At 38.0% G+C, this 17,596-nt stretch overlaps 1 long non-coding RNA gene across 1 annotated transcript in view; it reads left to right on the forward strand.

Moving 5' to 3' along the window:
• The window catches only part of LOC140070790 (uncharacterized), a 77,956-nt gene that overhangs the window by 22,625 nt on the left and 37,735 nt on the right, over positions 1-17,596 (forward strand). Inside the window, exon 2 of the long non-coding RNA XR_011848986.1 lies at positions 10,225-10,366. This is a non-coding gene — a long non-coding RNA (uncharacterized lncRNA). The remainder of the gene's footprint in view (positions 1-10,224; positions 10,367-17,596) is intronic.

The following is a 17,596-nucleotide window of genomic DNA, read 5'->3' on the forward strand; positions in this document are numbered from 1 at the left end:
CCTGGAGTTATGCTTCCAATGTAAATAATTCTTATATGGGTTATAATGGGAAATATTTAGGAACTGTAAAAATACAAAACTTCTTCCATGATTCTCTGTGCTCCAGTTTATCACTGCTGGTCTCTGTGTGTATAAAGAGGCTGCAGCTGATGTCACCTCCACAGCTGCGCGCCTGCCACAACCTGAAACTCCTGCAGCAGCAGGCACGTGGCTGTAGATCAGGGGTCTCAAACTCAATTTACCTGGGGGCCGTTGGAGGTAGATTCTGGGTAAGGCTGGGCCGCATCAAGTTTTCCACACAAAATGCGCTTACAAAATATCATTATTCAGATTCAAATGTCATGGCGTCTCCCAGTGCAAGGAAAGCCCCAAGCTGGGAGACGTGTTTTCTCTATGAACGCGTCCTGTGTACCGAGGGGTCCCTTTAGGACTGTGCGACCTTTTGATCACTTTTTATAGATTTTTTTAAATGTTTTCAAAATGGCAAAAAAGTGCTATTTTCAATTTTGGGCACTATTTTCCGTTACGGCTTAAGCGCAGTGAAAAACCGTTAATATATTTCGATAGATCGGGCATTTTCGGATGCGGTGATACCTAATGTGTATATGATTTTTACTGTTTATTTATATTTATATCAGTTCTAGGGAAAGCGAGGTGATTAGAATTTTTAGGGTTTTTTATTATAATTTTTTTAAAACTTTTTTTATTTTTACTATTTTTCAAACTCCCTAGGGTACTTTAACCCTAGGTTGTCTGATCAATCCTATCATATACTGCCATAGGTGGGGATTTCCCTCCTCATTCATTACAATGTGCTATCAGCACATTGCAATGAAGGGGTTAAAACGAAACAGCCTCTTCATTCTTCGGAAGACCCGAGGCTGGCGACGGATCGCCGCTCCTCGATGACGGGGAGCGACGATCCTAGGCATGGGCGCCAACATCTTTTTGAAGCTGCTGGTTGCTTTGCCGGCAGCGATCACTGTGAAAACACCCGCGATTGGTGTTAGCACAGATTGCGGGTGTTACTTTGAAGGGTGATGTCAGACGTGGCGCTTTGTCTGCGCTTGCAATTATTAAATTAACGCAAACCAACGGCGACTCATTCCCGATCGCAGGTGTTTCCATAGAAACGCCAATGCGATTGGTCCGCAGGCCGCCCCGGGGGGCGCGGCTTTGTCTGCTTTTGCAAGCTCAGACAAAGCGCCACGTCTGACATCACCCTAAGTCTTTGCTGCAATATGCAGCAAAGACTTACCGGCTATGGAGAGGGTTCAGCCCGTGGGCCCTCTCCATGCAGTAGGACCCGCTGCGCGCCGTGAACCAGTTAATTATTTCATATGCTTCCCCCCCCACAATGAATTATATTATATCCTCCCCAACAATGAATTATATAATATGCTGCCCCCCACAATGAATTATATTATATCCTCCCCAACAATGAATTATATAATATGCTGCCCCCCACAATGAATTATATTACATCCCCCCACAATGAATTATATTACACCCCCCCCACAATGAATTATATGATATCCTCCCCCACAATGAATTATATGATACCCTCCCCCACAATGAATTATATGATACCCTCCCCCACAATGAATTATATGATACCCTCCCCCACAATGAATTATATAATATCCCCCCCACAATGAATTATATAATATGCTGCCCCCCACAATAAATTACTTCATGTTCTGCCCACCGATCCCCTCTCTCCACCAATGAATGATTTTATACAATAAGCCCCCACCATGTTTTTACTGCTGTTTGATGAAAAAAAAAACCCCCTCATACTCACCTCTGGCTCCCGCGGCTTCTTTCCTCGTCCTGCGTCCGGACAGGAAAGGGTGCGCGGCCGCGTGATGACGTCATCGCGCGGTCGCGCATCCCAGTTCATGGAGCGATGTGCGCCGGGGTGGTTTTCCGGCCACATCGCTCCAGTAATAGTGCTCGAGCGGCTGTTTCCGGCCGCACCGAGCACTATACAGTGACGGGCAGGAGCTTCCTGTCCGGACGGACGGAGGCTCCTGCCCGACTGCCAAGGCGAGCCCTCTCCATGCAGCGCGACCAGGTGGGGGCCACAAAATATTGTCCCGCGGGCCGCAGTTGGCCCGCGGGCCGCGAGTTTGAGACCCCTGATCTAACCACTTATCTATCTAGCTTTTTATATATCACATTATTATTATTGTATTATTTATTCTATTTTTGTTCTTTTTTCTATTTATCTAATGTATATATCTTCCATCTACCTATCTATCTTATATCATATCTATCATCAATCTACCTATCATCTATCTCCTATAAAGTTCTCATACAGTTCCATATTACAGATATATGTTTTGGAGTGGTAAATGGTGAGAGATGGTTAAGTGTGACCAACTCTCTATTCATACTTGCTGCAAGATGGTAATCCAGAAGCGGACAGTTATATTATTTACTGTGAAAATGCTAATTGTTAATATGATAATACACCTTTAAGTCTCCTATAGATTGGGCACGGGCCATTGTAGTTGTCAGTTTTTATATATTTTGTATTTATGGTCACCTTTTATCTGCTGTACATGATAGTAAATCTTTATACAGCTGGACTGTATAACAATGTGTAACAATGACAATAGATGAATCAGTGATGAACCTTATCTTGGTGAAAATAACAATATTCTGCACTCAGATGATTTATCAGATCCTTTACTAGGTCATTTTGACTTTTAATTTCTACATTAAACACTATAAAACATTCCGCTAAGTTAATATATTTTTTTTCTATAAACACTATGCCCAGCAAGCTGGTATAGTTACCTATCTACCAATAATTGAAGTGGATTGTAAGTTTTGTTCCTTTTACATGAAATCAAAGTAGGACCAGAGCGTTGTAACAAGGTCATATAACTTTACAGGATTCAGGAACACATATCTACTTTTATGGCTAGTCCACATTGTTCTGTAATTTTATTTAGCATTCTACATTAATGTGCTGTTTGAAGTATGTAAGATTTCAGTTAGAAAGGCTTACATTATTATTTAATAGCAGGCGTGAGATAATTGAGACCTGTGCTGGTCCAGTCTACCAGGCACTTTAAACAAACCACATTTATAGTAATGTCATAAAACCTGCATTTGCCCTCAAACAATCCCATTTGGTTTTCAGATGTAAGATGCAGAACATATAGAATTCGGACCCCACTGCTCTATAAAACTTCCTCTGTCATCATAAGTGAAACTCATGTAATAAGTAAAATGTTTCTACTATGAAAGACACAACCAAATTGCTGTTCTGATGGTTAAAATCACAAATTTTCAAATGTCAACATCATGGTGTAGTTCTATGTGAATATATCCAAAATTATTAAAATAGCAGTATTTCAAGCTTATTTCAGAAATTGTATATATATATATATATATATATATATATATATATATATATATATATATATATTATAATGCAAATTATAAAATGCAAGCAATTGAAAAAGAACACTGATCAAAAATTAGATACCTGAAAGTTACCTGAGGAAACCTGTGCAAACAGGAGATACACGTGAGGATCTACCTCCTCTAGCTCCTGAAACTTTATTTTACATGCACCCTAGGTAACTATGCATTTACTTATACAGCCAGGGCATATGTAGCAATGTATCCAAGATGTTGAGTGATCTTGTACATGGTACTTGTTGATGCAAACCTTGGCCTTATGTATAGAGGTTTTACTACTGCATGTTTTTTCTTGATATATGATTTTCTCTGTATTTAAGACTTTGCATTATGTGAGCTATTGGAGCGTTCTTATGTGCACTGGAATGCCTTTTGTTTTTAACTCATGAATTTTTGAATGAAGATTATTTATTATTATCTACATTCTGTCTTCTTGAGATGTTTAACTGGTGCTAATTTCCTTAATTATCAGACAAGACTATTTAACAGGCAGCCTAACTTTCCAGTTTGCACTGACTTTGTGAAAATGGTGTGTCCATCCAAAATGACTGAATCCTTCCGTCAGCAAGTTGTCCAGATGAAGGTCAAAGGCGTGAGCATATCAGCCATAGAAATAAAAGTTGGTTGTTCCAAATCTGTGAATTGTAAAGTAGTGAGGCACATTTACTAAGAGTCCGCATTTTCGTCGGGTTTCATGATTTGTTCCGAGGTTTTTGGCGCACGCGATCGGATTGTGGCAAACCGGCGCCGGCTTGCATGTCACCCAAATTGGGGGCCGTGGACGTTGGACAACCCTACTGATTCAGATAAACGGCAAATTTTAAAAACCAAATTGTGTCGCAAGATCAGCACTCACATGCACCGAGAAGAAAAAGGTGAACTCCGGCGGACCTCAGCGGGGGAAGCGACACATCCAGGAAATTGGACGCATGATCTTAGTGTATCGTGGCAGCTCCGAATCCTCGTCGGACATTCCAGATCGGCAGCGTCAACGGGATAGGTAAGTAAATGTGCCTCATTGTGTCTTTACAACATAACAAACTCATTTATGTCTCTCAAGAAGCCTGGTAACCCTTGAAAGACAAATGCAAGAGAGGACAGGATAATGCAGATAATCTAATGGGTAACACTTCAGCTGCAATTGTTCGCCAGTTCACAATGTTTAAGAGCATTTGAACTGAAATCTCACTCTGTTGTGACCAAACCTCTCAGTAAAAGAAATAATCAAAAGGCTAAATTTTCCTTTATTGAGGAGCATGTTGGGTGGACAAGGGAGAAGTGGGCCACAGTTCATTTAATGAAAGACTGTATGCAAATAATCCTGAGGGGCTCCAGGCTCCATTAACAGCTATAGAGCCTGGAGCCTCTCAGGCTCATTTGCATACAGTCCCTCTTCCTGGTAGTAGACGTCCCTTTATATATTTGGATCTGATAGGAAACATTGGCCCACATTTATCAAAACTAGTTCAGTTTACACTACTTGCCTGTGGAGTGTGCATATTGCAGTTGAAACACAAACCGGCACAGGCACTTTATAAATAAATGTGCAAGCAGTTTGCACATTCTTTTTAGTGCAAAGTCAGACAGAAAACTGATGAAATTGCTTTAATTAATGTGGGCCTTTATGTTTATCGACAAACTGGGGAAAGACTGATCCCGAAGTTTGTACAGAAGTCAGTTAAAGGTGGTGTTGGAAGTGTCATGGTTTGGAGAATGTTTTTTTACAGAAAGTTGGACCTCTAATACACCTGAATGGCAGAGTGAATATAAGTGTGTATCAGAACCATCTTCAACAACACATGGTTCCCTATTTTCATTGTTCACTCATCCAGCCAGCAATTTTCATGCAGGACAATGTCGGCTGCCACACAGTTAAATGGGTAAAGCAGTTCCTTGACACAGAAAATTTTTAAACAATGAAATGGCCAGCCCAGAGTCCTGATATAAACTCTATAGAAAACCTCTGGAAAATCTAACGTTCTGGCCAGGAAACCAACAAAAGTCACAGAACTGTGGAAAAGACAGGAAAAGAGTGGACCAAAATCGCAACAGGGCAGTGTGAGAAATTAGTTGTACTGTGGCTGCAGTTGGGCTTACGTAATTCAAAGCAAAGGTCTGTACACTTCCTACTGATGACTATTGTAACCTTCAGCAAATTTTATCATAATCTTTCTTTGTGCTACAGTTATCTCTGTTCTCTATTTTGTAAAACTAAATAGATCAGATGATCAGAATGTTAGGTTTCATGTTTATATATCGTGACACTTTTCTAATGGCATAGTGTGTCCCTTACAACAAATATCAATCAATGGAGAATACATTAAATCTGAAAAATTCAAGCAATCATGCATTGTTCTCTCATTTTGATCTCCATTTATGGTCAATATACTGTAAAGCATAAAAATGGATGTGTTTTATGCCAATTTTGCTGGCTAGTGCAAAACACGTTCTGCCCCATTCATCTCTACAGAGATGACAGAAAGGCAATTTCCGTCGGTTCCATTGAGATGTATGGAACAGAATGGTCATGCACGACCGTCTGCTCCATTACTCTCATGGACCGACGAGGGGTCTGACAGAGGTACGTGGGACTCCATCAGAGCCCTTGTTTTCTTAATCTGTTGGGGTCTCTACACTGAGACCCCCAACTGATCAGCAATTTAGGCCCTATCCTGCATTTGTGGGAAAACCCCTTTAACCTGTCTCTGATCCATGTCTATCTGCCCTGACCATTGGCTCATCCCGTCCTACCTTATTTTCTGGATTCTGCCTGCCATTTGCCAACCCCAAGCTAAACTATACTCCTTGTGCTTTTCAGTTATGTCCTCTAAACCCGCTTTGGCCAGGTATCACCTTCATAGTAACTAGGTAGCAGCTTTTATTGTCATTGCAATAAAGATCCCTGTATAGCATTAAATTCATGGATACTTCTTAGGTGACTCATTAGATCTCACTGTCTGTTATAATTAATAAAATGTGTTATTCATCCATTTAATAATCTGGGGTTCCCATGTATATTTTAATGCTGTCGGTACCCTTAGCGGTACAGAGAGACAGCTGGCAGGACTGTCTTTTATATGTATTTTTCATATTCACCTGCTGTCAGCAGTGTCATATTGCAAAATGGTATCATTCTGACCGTGTCACGCATGGAAACACTAAACTTATTGTTGTCACTGATTGTTAGGATGGCGATGACACATCAGAAAAACCTTTGGGAATAGTAACAGACAAGCTAGATGACTAACTAATTCAATAACTTTTAAACATCAGTTATAACAACTCAAAATGTATTCTTAGTTTTCGGCTCCAAATTCTGCAATCTCTGTATAATTGTCTAGTGAAATCAGAAAGAAATGTTTAACCTTTTCTGGGTCTCAATAACTTGTGTAATTGTTTGCATTTATTTATGTAATGGTCAAATAGAAATAAGATTGTATTATTTTGGTTGTCTTTTTTACCGTTCTGCTTAGTTTGGATCCATTACCAATGCATTTTTTTTCGACTGGAGGAAAAGTACGGCAACCTCTGTCATTTTTCCCATTCAAAAACGCATGGATAATGGAACACTGCCTAAACAGAGCATAACGGATGACCACCGAACGGTAGTGTAAAATGAGCCTTAGTTGTAGCTTTCAGAATGCAATGCAGAATAAATATATATTATAAAACAGGTTTTAATCTCCAAAAGTCATAAAACATTATTAATCATGAAGCAGCCAGTTTTTACTTTAAGGCTCAGTCCCATTTTTTATAATCTGACATGCAGAACTTTGGGTATAACTTTTGAACACTTTAACTTACCGAAATTAGTTAGATTTTTGTGACGCATCATAAAAATTTGCCATTTTTAAAATTCTAAATTATCTCCTTTTCAACCCTTTGAGAGCTTCAATGTTAAAAACCAAATTGATGTAGAAATTTAGAATGCTTTAATTTTGTCGTTAGTATGTTTATTTAGCTGAAATATTTACACATTCACAAAAGATACAAGGAGAAAAATAATCAAATGTTTTAATGACATTTCTTCTGAGACTCACACACATGTGGTTATTACATGTTGTAGAAAAATCATATGAATATCCCTCTCCCACCAGTTGTGGAGCATCTCTGACCCGCACGCCCGCAAATCAGCAAGTTCAGATCTGGTCTAAAAAGTTTGTGCCAATATTCACTAAGCGTATATGGGTGCTGGACTTCTGACGGGAAGAGTAAGACTGGCACCTATCCTTTATTTCTTAGGTTGGTTCTGTTACATAAATGAAATAATTGTGAAAATAATTATATTTTAGTACCTTTAAAACAAATTTAAATCTTTTGAAAAAAAAGTTTGCTGTATATAGACCTAGGTAAAAAGTTACCTCTGGTAACTGTGCAACTTTTTGATCACCTTTCATACTATTTTTTAATGAGGGTTGGAAAATTCTGATTCTGACATTTGGACATTTTTTCTGTTACAATGTGTACAGTGTGGGATAATTATTTTAAAAGATCTGTAATTGGGAAAGGGGATACCTTACATGCTTATGATTTCAGTGGCACACCTCTAGTATTGTTACACAAGTGAATATGTTTATAGACAACCTCATCCATGTCACATATGCCCACTGTTTTCTCCCCACTCCTCATGTTCCCCCTTCCTCACTCTTTTACCCCACCAAATTTATTTTCCTGTCCTCACTCAGTTAACCCCTTCATGTTCTTCCCCTCTTCATTCAATTACTGCCCATGGTCTTCCCCCTTCACTCAGTTAGCCCACCTAAACTTATGATTCCCCCCTCTTATCCTTGCAGCAACCCTGTATACTGCCTTCTCCTGCAGGTCATGTGATAATGACATCATCACAGGTTCTGTAGCCTCCAGGTAGTTATATTCTCCAGGGATTACAGGACCAGAATGACATCATTAAGCAGTGTGCTTAATGCAAAGTTTTCAATGTGGTGAAACTGGTGTCGGGAGGGCAGTACTGCCCCCTTATCCAGCACGGGTCCTGCCAAAGGCGTTTGTCTCATATCAACTCATACAAAGTGACACGATAATACTCTATTGATCCCTGGTGGGGAAATTCTTTTGTGTTCTGGCACTATGTATCTCTAACACAGTTAGAAATAGGCTTATGTTACAGTTACATAAATACAGTATGGGAGGTACGTATTCTTGCTAGTTCTTTAGTTGCAAACAAACATAGTTGCAATACAGCATGGATGTTGCTTCCCTGGCTTTAAAATATTAGTTTTTCCGTTAATGTTGCCATATGAAGGCTTATTTTTATGGTAGGTGATGCATGTTCTAGAGATACTATTTTGGGATGGCTCTGCCCTAATGAGTAAAATGTGTTCACTTTTTTGTGGGGTGGAGTAAAAAAAATGTCAAATCTGTTATTTTTTACAAACTCGCTCCAACACGGTTGTTACTCAGGGATGTGAGCTGTTTCCCAATGTAGGTTCATTGCTTCAGCAGTGAGCTGAACCAGCCACGGGACAGCACTGTGCATGTACAGTAATGTATGCTAAATACCAACATTCGTCACAGTACATGGACAGCTCAGTGTGGGAGCTAAATTATACATATTTGGTATCACTATAATTGTCGTGAAATGTAAACCAAAGGCAAGTTTTTATTACTTAAGAATATCTGTATTTTTTTCATCCTGTCACAGAAAGGGTTAATACATTATGGTACCATTAAAGAAGGTGTCATAGAAATTGGGTCCTGAAACAATTAACCCAACATACAGTCATACCAAGAGAAAAAAAAAAATTAGGTTTTAGATGAAAAATGGTAAACAGTTCTAAAAGTGTAGGGAAAGAAACCTAGAACTACACACTGTTGTCTCAGGTGGTGCAGGGTATTAAGGGTTAAGAACCCCATTTTCTGCTATACAATATCTGAAATCCATCAGTTTAGATAAGCTCTTGTAAACCTTTACTGTACTTTAATGTGAAGAAGACCGGATTTGGCTATTGTGGCCCTTTAAATACAACAACAATGATCCATGTCACTTTATATAAATGTCAGACTATGTTTGGTACAGTTTGTCAGGTTACAATGTACTTTCATCTCATCAAAGGGAACCATTATCTTTCATAATTGTTTCAATGTGCTTACTCTTGTTTTGTCACTGGATTTTGAATACCTTCTCATATGAGGATTTGGCAATGTAATTCTCAGGATGTGATACGCTTCATTTCAATTTTATAAAATAACAGGCATTAACTATTTATTTACAATGGTAAAAACATTTGAAATCCCTTTCAGAAGTATATCAGAAGTACTTGCCCCCCCCCCCCCCCAAAGGGGTAATAGTTTCTATTTAGTAAGTGTAATGAGTAAGCCTACAAAATCGACTGGATAAACCATTGTCACTCACTTGCTCACTTGCACCATGATACAGAATGTGTTGTTATATTCTTTATTTAAGGGCTCTTTCTTCCAAATAAAAAAAACACTTCTAAAAATTATGCCAATGAGCCAGAAGTGCTTCAAAGGGTATTGCCAGCACCCCACTGGGTTAACAGGACCCCACCGGGTTAACAGGCTATTACATGCCCCAGAGCACTTCTTACATGCCCACCAGTCCATCTACAATGTCTTCTCCTGCCGTTGTCACTCCTATCCTCATCTAAATCTTACGTCTGCTCAGTAGATCTCACTAGTGGCTTCAACCATGCACTGCACATGCACAATAAAGAAATAAAAGAAGCAGTACTTATCACGCCAATCTCTCATGCTTTCTTTCTAATGGTTTAAATGTATGTCCTTGTTTTTTTTTCCCTCTTGATACAGAGCAAATGTCATTCATTGAACCACTTCAGATCACAGCAAGTCACTGCTCTGGCCAGAGATGGGCTAAGCTGAATTTCCTTTGTGATGAGAGGGACCATGAAGTAGACTGGCAGCGACCAGGAGCGAATTAAACAGATCAACAGTCAGTCTTTAAAAATTTCTTTTAAAATCCTGCTGTACACATGATGTATTATAAAATCTTAAATTCTAAGTTTGGTCACGTTATTCTATTATAATTGTAGTGTCAGCTAGATAACATTATCAAAGGACAAAGGACTTACAAAAGTCTCCACTTTGTGGTCGCTCCTCTCAGAATGGAATAGTTTTACAGCCAATCTCTGTATGTCTTTCTTAAAAGCAAAAATATCATGTGTTATAGGAGGTAAATTTTGACTGATGGAACATTGAGCAAGAGATTTATTATGGCTGCCACATATGGAGGTGCAAACTAATATTCTCTTTGCAAAATTTCTGTCATATATATAAGAGCAAGACACGTGGTGAACTATCCTCTGAGATCCAACTGTTACCAGAAATGAGTGGCTTCAAATCCCCATTCTCAGTTATCCTTCCTATATGCAATCTTCAATTTGGTAGACCCACTCTTTGGTCCACTAAGTTCTTGGCATAGTGGAGAAGGAATTATTCTTCTTAGGAAACATATAATAATAATATAATAATATTCTTTATTTATATAGCGCACACAGATTACGCAGCGCTGCACAAAGCATGTCAAACTGGTCCCTGTCCCCATGGGGCTCACAATCTAAACAACCTAACAGTATGTTTTTGGAGTGTGGGAGGAAACCGGAGTACCCGGAGGAAACCCACGCAAACACGGAGAGAACATACAAACTCTTTGCAGATGTTGACCTGGGTGGGATTCGAACCCAGGACTCCAGTGCTGCAAGGCAGATGTGCTACTCACTCAGCCACCGTGCCGCCCATATCCTCAATCCCTAATACCACAGTCTGATAACTGCTTTGAACTAAATGATAAGTAGTGGAGTGGTTAACGGTTAACAGTAGTGGACCCGTTAAAATTTGGGTTAGGCAAAAATGCTGGTCGCTGTTGGCATTTAAATAACTGCAGCCACATGTGTGCCGCCATTTTGGGGAGAGTGGTCCCTAAAATGGCACTGGTATTTAAAGTGTAAACCTCTATTGGTACACTGATGGGGGGGAGGCTTTAGCTGTACTTGGACCTAAACGTTTAACAAAGTTGGGGGACAAGTTTGAGGAAACTGAACTGCATTATTGTTAATTAGTGTTAAATAAGTAAGAGACCTTAATGACAATCAACATATGGTAGTCAAAAATCATCATCCCCAAGACACTTTTAATTCAGTTATTTTATTAGAAACCTCTCACCCTTAGGTCTAACCACTCAAAGTGTTTGCCTACAAAATGGAATCTCTTTTATATTGTTCATTTTTATCAAACCACTTTAATTTATTTCAATGTTTTTATAACAGAAGCTAAAAGAACCAGGTTGACAACAAGATGATTTCATCCCTAGAATTGTTCTTTAGGATTCAATGATACCTTATTTACTTGAGGACAATATTTTCAGAAGCCTAGCAACAGAGCGTGCCTTCTTTCTTTTATTTTCCTTTTTATAAGAAGAAAAAGATAAATAAACAAAAGAGTCTTTTGTTCATTATATTCAGTTTTATCATGTGAAGGTTAGAGGAAGAGAATAATGTATGGAAAACAGTGACTAAAAGTAAAGCCTTTTACAGCAGAAAGTCATACACTTGTATAATATGGATGCATCATAAATCCTTGGAGGTTTATTGTAAATGCGGTTATAAATTTCATTACAAAGCCTACAGCAAAATCTTAACTTTATTCAATTTTATTATGTTTATAAAAAGTTTAATTTTTGGTGGGAAAAGAAACAAAAGCATTTTCTTTTGAGCTGTACAAATGATCATTTAAAGATTGTTTATGTAATTAACCTACTAACCTTCAAGTGACTTCGCTTCACAAAATAACATTCATATATTCTATATGTTCTAATGGAAACCTGCTGCATGTTAAATATTGTTTTCATTTATTTCCCTTTTGTTGTACGATTGGTAATTATAAGCTATCCCAATGTTGCATTATGAACTGCATTTTTTAAGGTTATCAAAAAATAAAGTAGAAAAGAATTCATTTTGGCAACAGATAATAGTCTTTGGTAAAAAAAAAAGCCCTAGAAATGTGAATAAACAAGGGCCATAAACCTTTAATTATATATGACCAACATTGAGAGACCATATTAATTCCTGTCCAAGTAGAGTCTGCAGTTTTTGATTGTAGAATAGACTATGATAACTATAATCCATAAAATGTATAAGTTACAAGCACCTTTACATTTTAGATACCGAGCAACTGCTTGTTCAGCTAACAGTAATTTGTCAAGACTCTCCCCATACAAAGTTTGTCAGTGTATTGTGGAAACAATGGGGCACATTCACTTACCTGTCCAAGTCGAAATCCCCGAGGTGCGTTCCCCAACGATCCTGCACTATGCCTCGATCCACGTAGATCGTGGGCCTGATATCCTGCATGTGTCTCTTCCCCACTCAGGTCCGCCGGAGTTCACCATCTTCTTCCCGGTGCATGTAAGTGCTTGGCTTGCAACACAAATTTGAATGTTAAATCCCGCGCTTAGTCTGAATCCGTCTGATCATCCGGCCAATGCGCCAAAATCCGATCGCTTGCGCAAAAAAACCCTTCTAAATGTGGTGCACATTGGAAATTGTCGGATATTCTGCGGTCCACAGATCCTTAGTAAATGAGCCCCAATGTTTCTGTAGATAAAAATAAAAGAAATATGTAACGATGCTATATGGGAACAAGCACTACAATGGAGAAGGAGAGGACAGGGATGGACAGTGAGCTTTAAACTTAGACCCGCCCATCTGTCCCTACCTGCTTGCCTATTCTACTCCCGATGGTAGGTGACTAGTCAACATTCCCTTGCTGCACCAAAGTGAAATTACAGAAATACAAAAACAGGGCAAACAAACACAGAAGAATAGTCATACAAATATGGGTCAAAACCAAGAGGACAATGCAGTACAGAATCAAGAGACAAGCAGATGGTCAGAACACAGGCAAGGGTCAATAAGATCCAAGAAATCCAGAAAATACCAGCAAGCTCCAAATAAGACTTACAACAAGTACTGGGACCTTGGCTCATAATAATCTTATGAGATATCATGCCCAGAGAGTGTTTGGAATACTTCCGTGACATCCACACAAGCCATACTAGTATGGGAGGAATGTGAGTGGAGGAGACATCTGTCCATCACAACTAGCTTAAAGGAAATCTTTCCATCAAAATCAAGCATAAAAAACCAGGGACACTTAGTCACCGGTCCAGGCACTGTAAGGGTGGTAATCTTTTCATATTTCTAACCATAGCCTCCTTCCATTTAAAAGCGTTTGTAAAGCTACAGTGTGGATGGGATCTGGTATCAGCCCCCTTTCATTAGCATATTTTTTTAATGTTTATTTTACAAGGAAGGAGACCATGAATAACAAATAAAAGAAGATTACCACAGTCACAGTGCCTGGAAATATGAGTAGGTACCCATGGTTTATCATGCTTAATTTTGATAGTAGATTTTCTTTACCCTTTATCCCAGAACAACGTTGACAGCAGATTGATATGTGTGCTAGAAATCAATAAATTCATCCAGGAGTGAAATAAGGCATTGTTCACACACAAATGTTGCAGAATGGTTATTCTTCCAACACCACCTTTTGGGGTAGCCTTATCACGCCCTTTACACTTCTGTATCTAAAATAAGTTTATTAGGCCATCTCTTCTTTTAAGTGTATGGTTCCTGTGAAACAACTACACATTAGTAGCAGAATATTACATGTGTGACAGTGAAACATTTCTCCACATGCTTTTTCTGAGCTACATTTTTAAAAAGTTAAAGACAACCACTTTAACCTCCAGTCAATTAAAAGGTCATTGTTGGCTTGTACAGGTAATGAGGTTTCATGTGGTGGCTCCAGAACATTTGTTCTTCTCCTAAGTGTTCGGTACTACATAGTAAAACATATATTTAGTTTCTTACAAGTTACATTTAACTTTGTACCATGTAACAACTGCGGAAAAGATAAATAAATAGAAGACATTTTGCCACCCAAGAAGATTTTACTGCTGTGATGATTCATAAAACGTCATCTGTCTAATAAAACTCAATATAGGTTCAAAATATGTTAAGTGCATGAACTGTTTAAGAATATTGAAGGCTCAGAAGACTACATAAGGGAGTTGACATAGTATGGAAGAACTAGAGATGTCACCTTTTTGTATTCTCACATCTGTAAAAGACTAAGAGCATTGGCAAAATGAGAAAATTGAATTGGGAAATATGATGTGTGAAATATGCATGTGAGTCTATTAGACCATGTTACAATCATTTTGACCTCATTCATAAAGCATCCATAAAGAACAAAAGAGTGATTATTACATCTTAGCTTTGCACTGTGGTTACAATACCGAATTTTGGGGGCCCCATACAGGCAGAAATTGTACTCCATTAATAACATTTTGACTTATAGTTTGGTGTAATAATAACTATTTGCTACATTATGCCTCAAAAATGATACATATCTATGTGTATATATGTATGTGTGTGCATATATTTATGTATTGCCCTTAGAATAATTTTACTATGGGGAACTATGTAATAGTGAATATATAATAAATTAAAATTTACATTGCATGTGTAATGATTTCTTCTAAGTGTCCCCAACAATTCATAAAATCCAAATGAATCTCAAAATTTATTAATATATGAATACTACTCCTCAAAATAATATATACAAAGGCCAATAATAAATTATTGATCCCAATAATAGCTATATACATAGAGGCCCTAGAAATATGTATGGCTTAAAATAAAATAATAAATTTGCTTACCTTCCAGTGCTACCATACACTCACTATGTATATCCAGCCCCTGTCCCTAACACTGCTACTAGGTCTCTATTGGCAGCATAGCTGACTCTCCCCTGATGGTTGTTCTTGTCATCCCCAGCTTTATTTTAAGTCTGTATGTGTAAAAAAAAAAATATATAGTACTGAGGGCTGGCTATATACTACAGGGGTCTTGCTGGCTATATACTGGAGGCTGTGACCAATGCATTTCCCACCCTTGGCTTATGCACGAGTCAATAGGTTTTCCCAGTTTTTGGTGGGGAAATTAGGGTTCTTGGCTTATAGTCGAGTCAGGTTATACTCAAGTATATATGGTATTACCCCTCATGGCAAGAAGAGATAGATTGAGCTATAGTATGGCCAATCCTTTTGTTCTTTTTAATATATACCACCCCCACTGATGTCTATTAGCGGTTTTTGCCCCCTTCTCCTATTCAGAACGAATGCATTCTTGGAAGAGTGTTTGAATGTGCATTTGTAGGAAGGTTTGGGAAAGATACTGTAGCTGTTGGTCAAATGCTGTCCCCTTTCTGCTCTTTTCATTGAAGTAAATGTTTAGTCTCAAAATAGTGGAGGGTGTATGGATGGGTAAAGTTTGTAGAGCCATTTTACCAAAAGCAAATTCACATGTGGTGCCAATTCTGGAGATAATCAGCCATTCCCCCAATCATTGCATAGTGCAAATGTGTCCCACGATTGAGGGACAAACAATTGTTGAGATTATCTTCTACAATAACATATAAATGAATCTTTTGTCAGAAGTACATACCCTCATAGAAACCACCTATCTACTGCTGCTGCTATTGGATCTGGGAAGTTAACAAACAATTGCTCATATGAAAATGTGTTAGATAACTGCACAGTATAAAACCAAGGAAATGCTGACTTGCTACACCATCGACTGGCAAACCTTGTGGGTAATTCATCTACCGTATTTTTTGGGACAGATAATTAATGAAGGTTATGATGAAACTGTACAGTAGCTTCTATAATATAGGCTCTGTCATGAATCAACATAAACAGCTATTTTAATTCGATTTAAGTGATGGGATATAAGGTAAATCAGTGTTATTCCAAGACAAAATAATCATACAAATTCTTTTACTGTCTCCTACCTAAATTTTCAAATAATACAAAAGATCAGCTTGGAAAAGATGAAGTATTCCCCTGATTGTGATTTATAGTTGGGTTATAGGACAGAAGACATATAAACCGTCCTGTAAGACAGTGGCTGTTCTCATGTTATCAGCGGCTGCAGCACATTTTATAACGCTAGCTAAGACATCAAAATAAAGGTGATGCAAACATCAATCTCCAGGATAACATCAAACTGCTTTCTGCCAGGGTTTGACCTTAGCGATGCCTGTGGATAGTATTACTTGTCTCAGCCCTTCACAAACAATCACCAAGGGACAGTTAGAAAACTCAGCTTTAATGGTGAAGGTTGGAATTACCAGATGCATCAAAAGACTTTAACACTGTCCCTAGAGAGTTTCAACCACTGGAAGGGTATGACATACCACCTTCCAGAGTAGTGGATATCAGTAGGTTGGCTTGACAGATAATTTTTTTTTTGATCATTTACCATCTCTAGAATTCATTGTTTCTGTTATGAGAACATAACATGGGGATATCACAACAATGCATCATTGCCTTAAGCTTTATCATAGCAATCATGTAGACTATTTAGATGACAAATGTGATTTTAATAACTTCGGAACATGGATGTTCTGAATTAGCTCATAGTTATATACTGTAAGTGTCTGCAGGGGTACACAACAAAGCTTAAAAATGTATTGAATTTGTCAGGAATAATAAAAAGTTATTAAAAACCATAACATATGAGGAAGTTACATGTTATCTCCACCCAGTATATATATATATATATATATATATACATACACACACACATATAAATGGTATGATATATATATATATATATATATGATATATCATATAAACATATATATCATATCATATAAACCTACCAGAAATTCATGCCATACACCAAACAATGATGAATTGTATTAATATCAAAGTAAGAAGTCCATAAAACATAGTACAAAGAGGGAAAACATACAGGGGATTCAGACAATTCATAAGTTGTACTTGGATAATAAATAACTAGATATTATGTACATTTAATATTAAAGTATACAGTAAACTGACAACAGAATGGCAAAGAAAAGAGCTATATAAATATTGCCTTTGTCCAGGGGCATATATATATATATATATATATATATATATATATTTTTTTTTTTTTTTTTCTAAGTGTTTTTATCCCTAATATTGTTCCCATATTCACAATCCATTCCTCTCACAGGTGTGGTATATCAAGGAAATGAATGTACACCATGGCTGCATGGGTGTGCCCTAGGCTGGCCACAATAAAAAAATACTCTCAAATGTCAGAAACCT

This window comes from Engystomops pustulosus, chromosome 7, assembly GCF_040894005.1.
Source record: "Engystomops pustulosus chromosome 7, aEngPut4.maternal, whole genome shotgun sequence".
NCBI classification, from domain to species: Eukaryota; Metazoa; Chordata; class Amphibia; order Anura; family Leptodactylidae; genus Engystomops; species Engystomops pustulosus.